This window comes from Anoplophora glabripennis, unplaced genomic scaffold (genome assembly GCF_000390285.2).
Source record: "Anoplophora glabripennis isolate ALB-LARVAE unplaced genomic scaffold, Agla_2.0 scaffold153, whole genome shotgun sequence".
Lineage (NCBI taxonomy): Eukaryota > Metazoa > Arthropoda > Insecta > Coleoptera > Cerambycidae > Anoplophora > Anoplophora glabripennis.
In genome coordinates this window covers 816,534-828,379 of record NW_019416245.1, presented here as the reverse complement: position 1 = coordinate 828,379, position 11,846 = coordinate 816,534, and the positions used below count along the sequence as shown (strand labels likewise).

Genomic DNA, 11,846 nt, shown 5'->3' with positions numbered 1-11,846 from the left:
ATTACCGATGTTGCAAAATAGCAATAATTGATGAGAAAAGGCAAAACAATTTTCGCAAAATAATTTTTTGAAAAAAAATTAAAAAAAAAATAAAGCATTTAGATACTTGAAAATTTTTCACATAGATAAGACTGCTCAACTTTCCAAATGGCTTTTGAAAAATTGAAATCGGTTGATTACAAGACGACCACAGTAAATTTTTAAGTTAACACTCTTTTTTTATATTTAAACAATTACCTAGATTACATTTATCAACTTTTTTCAAAAATTATAATTTTAAAGTACTCGGAAGGACGCTTCTTTTAAAAAAGAAAAAGTTAAATTCCGTTTATTGATTCTCTATAAGCGGTCAAAGTTTATCGACATTTACCGTTAATTTATAAACAATTTAGCAATAATCTTTGATCCAGTGGCTTCGATTTTCCGAGTTCTAAGCTGGAAAAAATTCTCATATCCATAAGTTATCGGCAACATAGATAAATCAGCGGAAAAGCTGTTGATCGCACGCGCGAAAAGTAACTTAATACCTTTTCTTTATGTAAACCTCTTTTGTTGAACACTGTACAGTTACTTCTCCATATAATCATCTTTTCTGAGTCAAGATCGAGTATATTAGTAGACTGGAGATTTGTATTGAAATACCCAGTAAAAAACTCAACAAAAAACTACCTATTTAATGAAAATATCTTTCAAATGATATATATTGAAGCTGTTAATATAGTTGTTGACAGCTTACTGTTTTCTTTTACAAATGGATTTTATATTTATTAATTTTTTAGACCGTCCTTTTCTTTAGTTTAGAACTGAGGTTCTTCAAAAGTTATAATGGTGAAGACGCTACCAATAAGTCAGTCACGGTAATTTAACATCAATTTGGAATAACCCAACATTCCTGTTGTATTGTCTAAAGGCTACTTATAGAACTTTTTTAACTAAAAATTTAAATGAACAGAAGCCAAATGAATTAGATGAATTGTGATTCTAGTTCTGATGTTAATTTATTAATCACAATGCCAGGTAGTGTTATTTTTGCAGATTATATTCTATGTATCTGAAAATTATAATATGCATGTAGGTATTTTCTGTGAATGTGCTGAATCAAATACTTTTTGTATACAATAATTTCTATACTATAACTTGTTACTAGTCTCTAATAATCTAAAGTTTCTAGCCGTATAAAAAATTCTTTACATATATTCGTGGAGAATTGACAATTTCAGTAACGATTGCAAGAATTGGAAAGATAAACAAAAATTGCATTATAAAAGTTTTTACCATTTCCACTTGGTCAAAAAATTCAGATTATCGCTGTTTTATTAAAATGTATCAAAGAAAGGGCAGGACAATTTTCGAAAGTTAGTTATTTAAATTCCTGCCCATTCCTGCTTCAACCCGGATATAATAAAAGCGTTTAACATACGGAGACCACAGTAACGTGTCTAGAGGTAGTTTAAAGATGTGAATCGCTTGCAAAATAGTCCTTAACTAACCGACAATCTATTCTACAAATGGCTGTGATTCCGTTTTGTGTTGTTACGTGCGCCTCGTGATCTTATATTTGCATGCTATCTAAATTAAAACCATCATCGGCCGTATTAATCTTATTAAAGTTTGTTTCGCATCGACTGACTTAACAGGAATATCTTTTAATCAAACTAATAGGAGGAAATGTCGTAAAAGGCCCTGGTAAGTTGTTAAATTATGGCCTCGACTTATCTGACTGTCACTAGTACGAATTTATAATTGTAATAAATCCACTGTGCTTAGCCCAAATCCTGGTTTGTGTAATCTGTTAATATGTCAGGACGAGAACTTAATTTCCACTGTTACTGTTCGAAAAGGAGTTTGTACATCTCGTACTTCTCGCTAGTGGAAAAGGATTCATTGAAGTAAAATATTTCGGAATACAGTCACAAAACAGGAAATTAATTGACAGACTAAATGTTTCTTCTTCCGTGTAACTTATGTAATAGCTAGTATTGGCAGGTATCTTTGTTTCAATAAATTCACCCCATTTTTGTTATGAAATCAAATCACTGCAAAAATGCAAAATAATTATGGACCGTCTGACATTCCTTGTATTTTGATTTCCTTATACATCAGATCCTATAGTAGGTTTATTATAATCTGCTGTACCTAACATGAAGCTTGTGTTTTCTTCTTCGACAGGAAATAAAGCGATTTCTCGATTGTCTTGCAGTTCTTTGGTAACCTGGACATCTCTAGTAAGATTCAGCTTTGGAGGTTTGATATTTCTTAACACATGTGCTGCTTCCACCTTTACTTCTTCCACTAGAGAATGATCTCTTTCTGGAATTGTCCTCTCTGGAGTCTATGGCAAAATATTGAACTATCTTAATTTTTTAATCTAACTGACACCTATACCTATTATACAGTTGACAATATGATTTGTACTTTATAAGTATTAGTTCGAAAGTTGTTAATATCGGGTATCTCATGGTATATGTTTTATTTAACTGGAAATATCTGCCTGTACTACAAATATATCACTCCCTCTAAGTTATGTACATATTTATAGCGTGTGCAGGCTAACCACATATTTTCTTACGTGAAACCACCGGGTATGGCCGTAATGCGTTTTATATATTTTTTATTAGATAGGTCGGATTTCTTGGTAAATGTAGGCAAATCCAGGAGCAATTAAACTTTAACTAGCATCCGGTAAGCATGGAAATACAAATTAGAGTTTAAAGCACGTTGTCGGCAGATTAGACGTTGCGAGGGCATTATTTTGTCAAATGCTCTACTTTTTCTAATTGTATTCAATTACGCGTTTACGTTTTACAAATGTTCTTTCACAGTTCTTTGAATTGCAACAAAGGAAGGATGGAAAATGCTGATTACCAAACCAGAAAATAGAATATTCCCATTGAAGCGACCATATATCACGCAAATCGTCGGTCTATTGATCTAATAAAAAAAATTACTGCGTATTAAGTGCTTCGGCTCTGAGTGTCCACGCGGGTAGGAAAAATTTTGTTGACACCCTTAAAAATTAATTTTGCCACGCACTTGAGTATGACTAGTGACGCCCACTTTATAAATATCTTTCAATAGTGTTCAGTTATAAAAATAATATTGAGAAAATGATTATAGAGAATACAGGATGCTTAAAAAAAAACAGATGCTTAATCAAAAATGGGACAAAAGGTCCTTATTAACATGGGTTCGTTATTACTTTGTTTCCGAGCTAAACATATAAAGTTTTTTAACTTTACTCCTTACTTTAGAAACATTTTAAACAATTCGTAAGAAATTTGTGAGGGTTTGATTCTTTCATGAAACATACAAATAACTTTATACCTAAGTATTTTTAGTTGCCTATTTGAATATCGTATAGCGACCCGGAAAGTGAAAGAGATCTCCAAATTTATTTGTCCTCTCGTCCTCTCGCACCTATCCTAAACAAAGCAGGTTTCTTTAAGTTGCTTGTTCCATCTTTTCTATAAAATTATCGTACCGAAAATATATGTTATTTATATTTCCTTATAACTCTTTATTAATTTATTGTATACCCAATTCCCTCCTTTGAGTGTGGATAATTAATGGATTGATATCCCTGAAATTATTTCCTTTTTTGTTGGTGTCTTTATTATTTCCCTCCAAGATTTTTTAAAGCACATTTGAGATTTTTGGAAAAAGTTTCAGGTTCCTTGCCTTTAAGTGTGCATGACTAAGTGGCCAGGCTATTTGATGAAAACCGGAATCGCCCTAATTTGGGATTTAGTGCTTTTGGTCAAAGATTTATACTTTTATTGGAATTATTTGTTATTAAAAGTACAGCCTTTTGGGGATTTTGTGTGGTCAGCGCCACTTGTCCAGCACCTGGCACCAATTTTCCAGGGTAGAAGATTTCCCGCTGGTGTGTCACCATCTACGCTGTTGTACCATCTCCTGAAAATCAGAATCAGAAAACCCTCTACGAAGGAGATATGTTTGTAATTTCAGGAGAAACGCTACCTTTCTTTCAAGGTTATTATCGTAGATAATCGCTATTTAAAATTTTCTTTCATATATTGTTTCATCACAAATAAAATCTGTTTGAATATTTCCTTCTAACTCGGTGCACTCTGATTTTAAAAGAACAAACCAGAAAGATAGAAAAGAAAAATTGTTAGTTCATCAGTTATATTTGGGGAACTCTTTTGTGGTTTTCGAGTTCCAGGTAAAGCAAAAGGGACAGTTAAATTAAATCACATGGCGCCCTATCTCACAAAATCCTAATTAGTTAGCCTTAAAACCTGAAAAAGGCACTGCCTCCTCGTTTTGCATATGCAGGGTGGGCCATTTTAATCTATGCACCCAAATTTCTCCGTATCAAAGCAAAATACGGAAAAATGGTTCAGATAAAATTGGTTCAGGACAATGGGGGTCAACTAACTGTGCAACTAGCTTTGACCTTCATATTAATTTTCAAGGTCAGAGTATTTTTTTAAATAGAAACCCCTATTTTTGACACGGGATTCCAAAAGAGCGGGAAATTTTACGTCTGCAAAGATACTTTCAAGTTTGTTTTGGTGACCTCGAGAAGGTCAATTCAAGGTCAAATACGAAAAACATGCCTGGTAGCCGTTTATATGAGTTTTATGGCGGAATGAACATTGTGAAACATTGGAAGAAATATTGAACTCAAATGTGACAATGACCTTAACAATGTTGACCTTGAGGTCATTTTCAAGGTCATTTGAATTTCAGAATGTTTTTTTAATGGAAACTATATTTTTGGCCCCGGATTAATAAAGTGAAAAATTTAATATCAGAATTGACATTTTATTTGTTGTTGTTGTTGTTGTGACCTTGAGAAGGTCAAATGTCGGAAATTCGCTTGCTGGCTGTTTAATTCATTTTTTGGGTAGATCTAACGTTGCAAAGTTACCTTTAAAAGGTAGATCAAACTCAAATTTGACAATGACCTTCACTTAAGGTCAATTTTCAAGGCCATTTGAAGGTGTCGATGTTTTTTTTATGGGAATAACTATTTTTGACACTGGAGTCGAAAGTAGTGTAAAATTTGACGTCAGAAATGTTATTTTTATCCTTTGTTTAGACCTTAAAAAGACCATTTAGGGCTTCATATTCCACAAGCATTTAGAAGCTGTTGCTTTAAATGTGCTAATCGTATTATATAATTTATCTTGAAACAGTGCCCAAAATGTGTCATCACTTGTTGCATTATCCATACAAATACAGCGTTATTATTGCATCAAAGCATTTAAAAACTGTTATTGCACAGACACGAAAAAAACAGCACCGAGAAACAGCGCTAGAAGTTATTTCTGCTAAATATTCCTCCTTCAAAATATACCAATTAATATTAATATCCGTTCCTATATAAAAATATAGGAGTTGTCCTTCATCGCCACCAATAAATTCAAGTGAAACAGATGTAAAAACAGCTGATTAAAATTTTTGACCGAACTGTTACCGAAATAAACCCGTGTCTGTGGCCGTGGTTGAGACCGAACGAGTGAAAGCCGCTGAAACACTGAAAACTCAACATGACTCTGAAATTTGTGAGGGTGGGAAGCGCGTAAATTTAGACTGAGATTAACTCGCTACAGTTACTGAAATATTTAATGAAAATTCGCATTATTTCTAGCCGTTTCATTTAGAAATGCTAACATAACAAACGCATGTCACTCGCGTTTCAGGGAACGTGTTAGCCTGCAGAACTAAAATGTAAAGAATCTCCTTCTACGGGATAATTAAGTGACAAATAGTGGTTCTAGGATAGTGTGTGTGAGGTTAAGACATCGAACTTTTGTCCTAATTAAACGCCTTCTAATTGTACAGTGTTTTGTGTAGTTTTTTAAAAATTATAGTGCAGTGCTTCTTTATATAATTTTCTCTGGGGAGGTATTGGCTAGGTGGCTGGTGTTTTGTCAGTGAAGGTTCAACTCGATAAAATTTTAGGTAGGTCATGAACTGTGTATGATCATTATTTATTTTTGAGCGTTTAGACTGCAAGCAGATTTGTATATCCCTGCTGTAAAGTTATTACTGTGAATTAGATTTGTCGCTCCGTCGTGCTGGTACGTCTAATTTGTTTTTGGAGAAGGTAATTAGCCAGAATCGTCCGCGAAAACAGGCACATAAATTACAGTTCATTGCGGAATTACGTTATACTTTTCCAATAAATAACAGATAAAACACTTATTTTCAGAAAGGAATTTTTAGTGGTTTCATAGCGACCTCAATTATACAGAGCGTTACACATTGAACGACACCATAATCGTATTTTAAAACACCATAATTTTTTCTTAAAAAAGTGTTTAACATAAAACTTCACTAGGATTTACATATGCTAATTAAAGTTCAAAGTAAGAGGAAATTAGGCATTATAAAAACAATAGCCTCAAATAATAGCAAAAATAATTTGCTTTACTTTGATATCTTTAATATTTTCTTAATTATTTGTACGAGTATAAAGTGTTTTCGACCTCTTTAAAGACATTATTTATATTTTTGAATTACCCGAGTACATAATGAACCTTTTATTTATGATAATTATAGAATAAAAATAACAACCGTATAAATCAACGGTATGTCTGTCGACAGTGTTGATACTAGTACGGCTTAAAATATCAACACGTCAAATAGTGGAAAATGTATACAGATTCCTAATTAATAAGGCGATATCTGTTTTGTGCAATTAATTCCTTTCTTTGTAAATGCATTGATAATTGGGACTAATTAATTTAAAATAACAAATTTTATCTCTTGGCTTTTATTTTTAAACTAGTTGCCATTGTATAAAGTTAGATTTTGCATAAATATTAGCTGGAACATCAATAAATAAATGATATTGTGCTGGCAACTCTGCTTCTTCATATTTTTTCACAATATTCAGTGATTTTCTTGGTTGGCATGTCAAACTCGTAGCAATTAATGAAATTAATTGGTTTTCATTTTCCCCTTCTTTGGTTTTGGTATATCTGCTTCAATATAGGTGATACATAATGAAAAACGTTATTCATTTAAAAAAAATTACTTTAAAACTGACTTCTATGAAGTTGGATGCAAATGCACCATTTTCAAGTTCACTAGAAAAGCTTGACATGGGTTTAACGCAAATGAGTATTAGAAACTTACGTGCGTACAGTTCTATGTATGAAAATGTCTTTTGAAATTGCCTATTAAGTTTAAAGTGACACATATTCTTGAAAAGATTACAATGTTACCGAATTTAAAGCAAACATACTTAATTCGTCTCCGGTGCTATTATTATAGTTTTAATTAACATGTGGGTGCGTATGTTAATAATCAAGATAAATTGCACCTCATTTATTTTACTTAATATCCGCCTGATTGCAATTGTGATAATAATGCCAAAGAGTTTGACACACTGCCCAGAAAGCGTAAGGATTATGCATGTGTTCATTTTTCCCATAAATTCAAGCAATAAAATAATAAATAGTAGACTACAAAAAATAAATTAAATGCAGGATTATAATCCCAAACATTTGCTTGTCTTCATGTTGTAAGTATACTTTTCAGTATTGGAAGAATACGCCGCATTGTGTGTTAACAGTTTTTTTCGTTTATTGACAATACTCGTAAATGGAAAAGTGAACAAAAGCAGCAGGAAAAATATAACCTCGTGGATGACCGACATCGCCCGGATACTTTCCATTTCTTACAATTTTTCGATAAAAAATATATAATTGCGAGGCTTACTTACGTACACAATGTAAAAAGCCGAATATAATTCCAATGGCTATTCTTAGAAGCTATAACCTATAACGAGGTAGAAGAATCCGAGTCAATCCAAAATTGTACAATACAACAAATTCAAGTTCAATGTCAATACGGGATTTCCGAGAAGGCCTGGTTTATTTAATATTTAAACTACAACCAATCAAATTATTACAGTTCCACTAATTGAAATTCCTTTCAGCTTGTACGTTTCAACGAAACCGAAGCTATTTAATTTACCATTTCAGATATAGCCACCTATAAATAAGAGAGGACAATACTCCTTTTAAACAATACGTAAATACGTACGAAAGTTTACGGGGTATGCCAACCAAAACATTCAACCTGCTCCAAACCCTTACAAATTTTAGCATATACTTAAAAAATATATTTTGCTAGTAATGAATACTTATGTAGATACATATTCTTGCTAAAGCAATCGAATTTATTCTTTATTGGTCACCCGCATTGAATTATTACAAATACTGAATATAAGAATGAAGTCATATAATAAAAATACCCAGTACGGCAGCTGTAAGAGTAAATTATTTTGTGAATTTGACTTTTAATATGTCTTTCATACTCATGGGAATCATAAGTTAAGGGAACACATTTATTAATTTGAAACAAGACATTCCTAAGCTTCTTTAGATGTAGCGACCCATATGAATGCCTAAAAGACACTAAACATAGTTTAAGTGGTTTTATAATAGTACTAATTTGATATTCATATTCATGAAAATATTACAATAATATTTTTTTAACGAATAATAAAGACACCGAAAAAACAATTAAATAGAAATTATGCAACAAGTGTATTTACACATGCTAAAATAATACGCAAAAAGAGTAAAGTAAATTTAAAACAGGAAAAATAATGTTGTCTCAGTTGATTCCTGCGCCCTCTTTTGGTCGAATTTTAAAATACAGATACACAACTAATAAGTACTGTGAGGCATTCTGAATTTATTAACAAAAGTGTTTGTTTGTACCTTGGTATTCGTGGATGTATAAATCCGTAACACTAATTTATGAAATTAAAAATATCTCCTCAACGGTTAGTTTTAGCCATTTTCTATAAGTATATCTTTGTTGTTAAAAAATGTCCAATATTTCATATTTTGTTACTTACTAAAAGCGTATAACGTTGCCTGCAGAGGGCGCCTCGTACTCGACACTCAAAAATCATTATTATATTATTTTTTCCATCATTAGAAACTCTCTTTGTTGAAAATTTGAAACATTTCTGACTAAAATTATAGAAATTATTAAGGAAAAACATTTTTTTTATTTTTCACTTTGATACCCTGTGTCTTTTTTATTGTGCGACTTGGGATATAGGTATGTTAGGTTATATCGACTTATTTTCACCCAAGGAATCTCTGGTATGATTTGTGCCCCTCCATTTAAATACACCCTGTATAATTAAACTCTTTGGTATAATTTTATCATGTTTTCTTGCTGAATGTTTTTATGCAGTTCCCTGCCTGAAAACCAACCTTAACTACCGCAGTTACGGCGACCATTGTTTCGACAGTAATCATAATCATTAAGTGCACTTAATTTTATGTACAATAACACAATTTCCGGCAAATATCCCAGTACCGTTTCGTGTTGCATTCAGTTTATTGCTGCTTAATACTTCTTCGCTGTAAAATGAAATACCATGGTAATTTCTCGGTCCACTGGTTCTGCCGTAATGCTAGTTAAAGTGTATCAGTATGAGGTATAAGACGATTGTGATTTTTGCATTTTTCTAGACCGTCATCGTCTTCGACAGCCGTGATCGTCTAGTGGTTAGGACCCTACGTTGTGGCCGTAGTAACCCAGGTTCGAATCCTGGTCACGGCAATGTGCGAACATTGTCACGGTGGAGACATTTTTTATAATTTTTTAATCTATCAGATTTTTTCAATTGTAATTTTTCCATTTAATGAGTTCAAATATTGTCTGTAATTATTTATTCGTGGCAATTCAGTTATTTTTTATTTAGTTGTGTATTTCTACACAGTTTGTACGTTCGTTCCAAATTAAAAATTAGAATTTTTGCCTTATTAAAAAAATTATCTTGTATTTCATGCCAGTACAAAACATTATTTCATTTAAGAGCTTGTTTTACATACACAAATTATTTTAAATTGGAAAAAATTGTTGTTCAACTGCCCATATCTCAAACACCTTTGAATCCACAACGATGTAATCTTATACAGAGGAATTCCTAAAGGTGCTGATTAAGAATATCTTACTAGTTTTTTTCTAAAATAATCGCCAATACTTTTTTTTTGAAAAATCGACCCCCTTTTTCCATCTCAGAATCGGACGCCTCTGACTGCAAACAAATATGGTTACGTCTAAAAACTCACTTTATAGGTATACAGGGTGTCTTCTAATTAGTGTCCAATAATTTACCACTTGACTCCATTGACAAAATAAGAATATTATTTCATATAAACATGGGTCAACAAATGCTTGTCGTGTTTCCAAAGTGTGCTTTTCTAAGCACTCAAATCTGTTTTTCTTGGAAATAGAGCATTTTATCGAAGAAAATAAAGAGTACCTTTTTTGTAGAGGAAGTGAAAGTCTATAATCTGTTGGCTACTGAATTTGAAAATATCGTCAAGAAAAAAAATTGGGACAAATTATAGCCGACGACCCCCAAAAAATTTTATGAATATCTATTTCGACTTTTAATGAGCGTTTATGGTGTCAAAAGTCATAATTTTCCTTCAACCCTTAGGAAGCATTTCTCGACCAATGTTTATATGAAAAAATATTCTTATTTTTGGCAATAGAATCAAGTGGTAAATTGTTGGACACTAATTATGAGACACCCTGTATATACACCACTAAAGTTACAAAATATTCGGATAACGGTGAGAAAATAATTAATTTGATAAAGCGAGAAAATAAGGTTTATTTTAAATAGAAAAATTAAAATTAAAAGTTTGACAGCTGGCAACAAATATAAAAAAAGTCACTTATTTTGTAAATAAAATAAGCCTGTTCAGAGGCAAATTACAATCTGCAATCTCTATTTCATAACATAAAGTACAAAGTTGAATTTAATTTCTAAAGATACTTCCAAGGTTTTAAAACAATCGTTGTAAGCATTTAAGAAAAATACAAGATCTCTTCAGAAAATAACGGGACTTTTTGAATTACGCGCTAATTGAGATATTTAGTGACATGCGGTTGGCAGCATTGCGTTGCGCGTAACCTCCTTTGTAACCACATTGTTGATATCTCATTAATTTTTGTAATATTGTTATTTGAGTGAGTTTTTAAGTGTTAGTGATGATAATTGAAATGTGCGATTTTCTGAAGTAAAATTCAACGTTAAATTTTGCGCGAAAATGGGGAAAACTTTCAAGAAAACGTTTCAACTTTTGAAGCAAGCCTGCGGAGATGATGCTCTGGGTCATGGTTTTCACGATTTGAAAGTAATCGTCAGTCAATTGAAGATGATCCTCGACCAGGAAGACCTTCGACATTTACTCTTTTCTTTTATTCATGATTTCGGAATCATAACGCGTTACGATCCGAAATCTAGCAACCTGATTGGTTTCCATTGGATTGTAACGCGATATGATTCCGAAATCATGAATAAAAGAAAAGGGCTATTAACTGATGACTCCCACATTCAGAAAGTGAAAAATCTGGTGCGTACAAATCGCCGATCGACTGTCAGGAAAATTGCAGAAGAGAGCATCTCAACTGGGACATGCCATGAAATTTTGACTAAAAACTAGTGGGAACTTGGAAAATGGAGAAGAACGAACTATTTTTACTTTAAAAGATAGTGTTAGCATAAATCCAAAAAGTTTTCGTGTAATAGGAATTCTAGAACATTACCAGAAAAGTCCTTGATAGTAGTTTGTTTGCCAATAAATCTATCATCTATACTGTCAGTGAAATGTCAAAGTAGTGAGGTTATAACCATTGAAGTGAACCAAATACAAAATAATAAACAAATAAGTTCTCAAAAGGCTTTTAAAATATCTGTCTCATTTCTGTGGTGTGTTTTATGTTTTTTTTTATATCGCAAGTATCTACTATCTCTTTTTAACGGGCTTTGTTTATTTTATTTTTGGAACAAAGTTCATTGTATGTGTATTTTTTTGAATAGACGC

At 32.2% G+C, this 11,846-nt stretch overlaps 1 non-coding gene across 1 annotated transcript; it reads left to right on the top strand.

Annotated features, from left to right (window-relative positions):
* Positions 1-9,495: 9,495 nt before the first annotated feature.
* Trnah-gug lies at positions 9,496-9,567 on the top strand. The gene has a single exon. It is a non-coding gene; the product is annotated as a tRNA-His (tRNA).
* Positions 9,568-11,846: the final 2,279 nt, after the last annotated feature.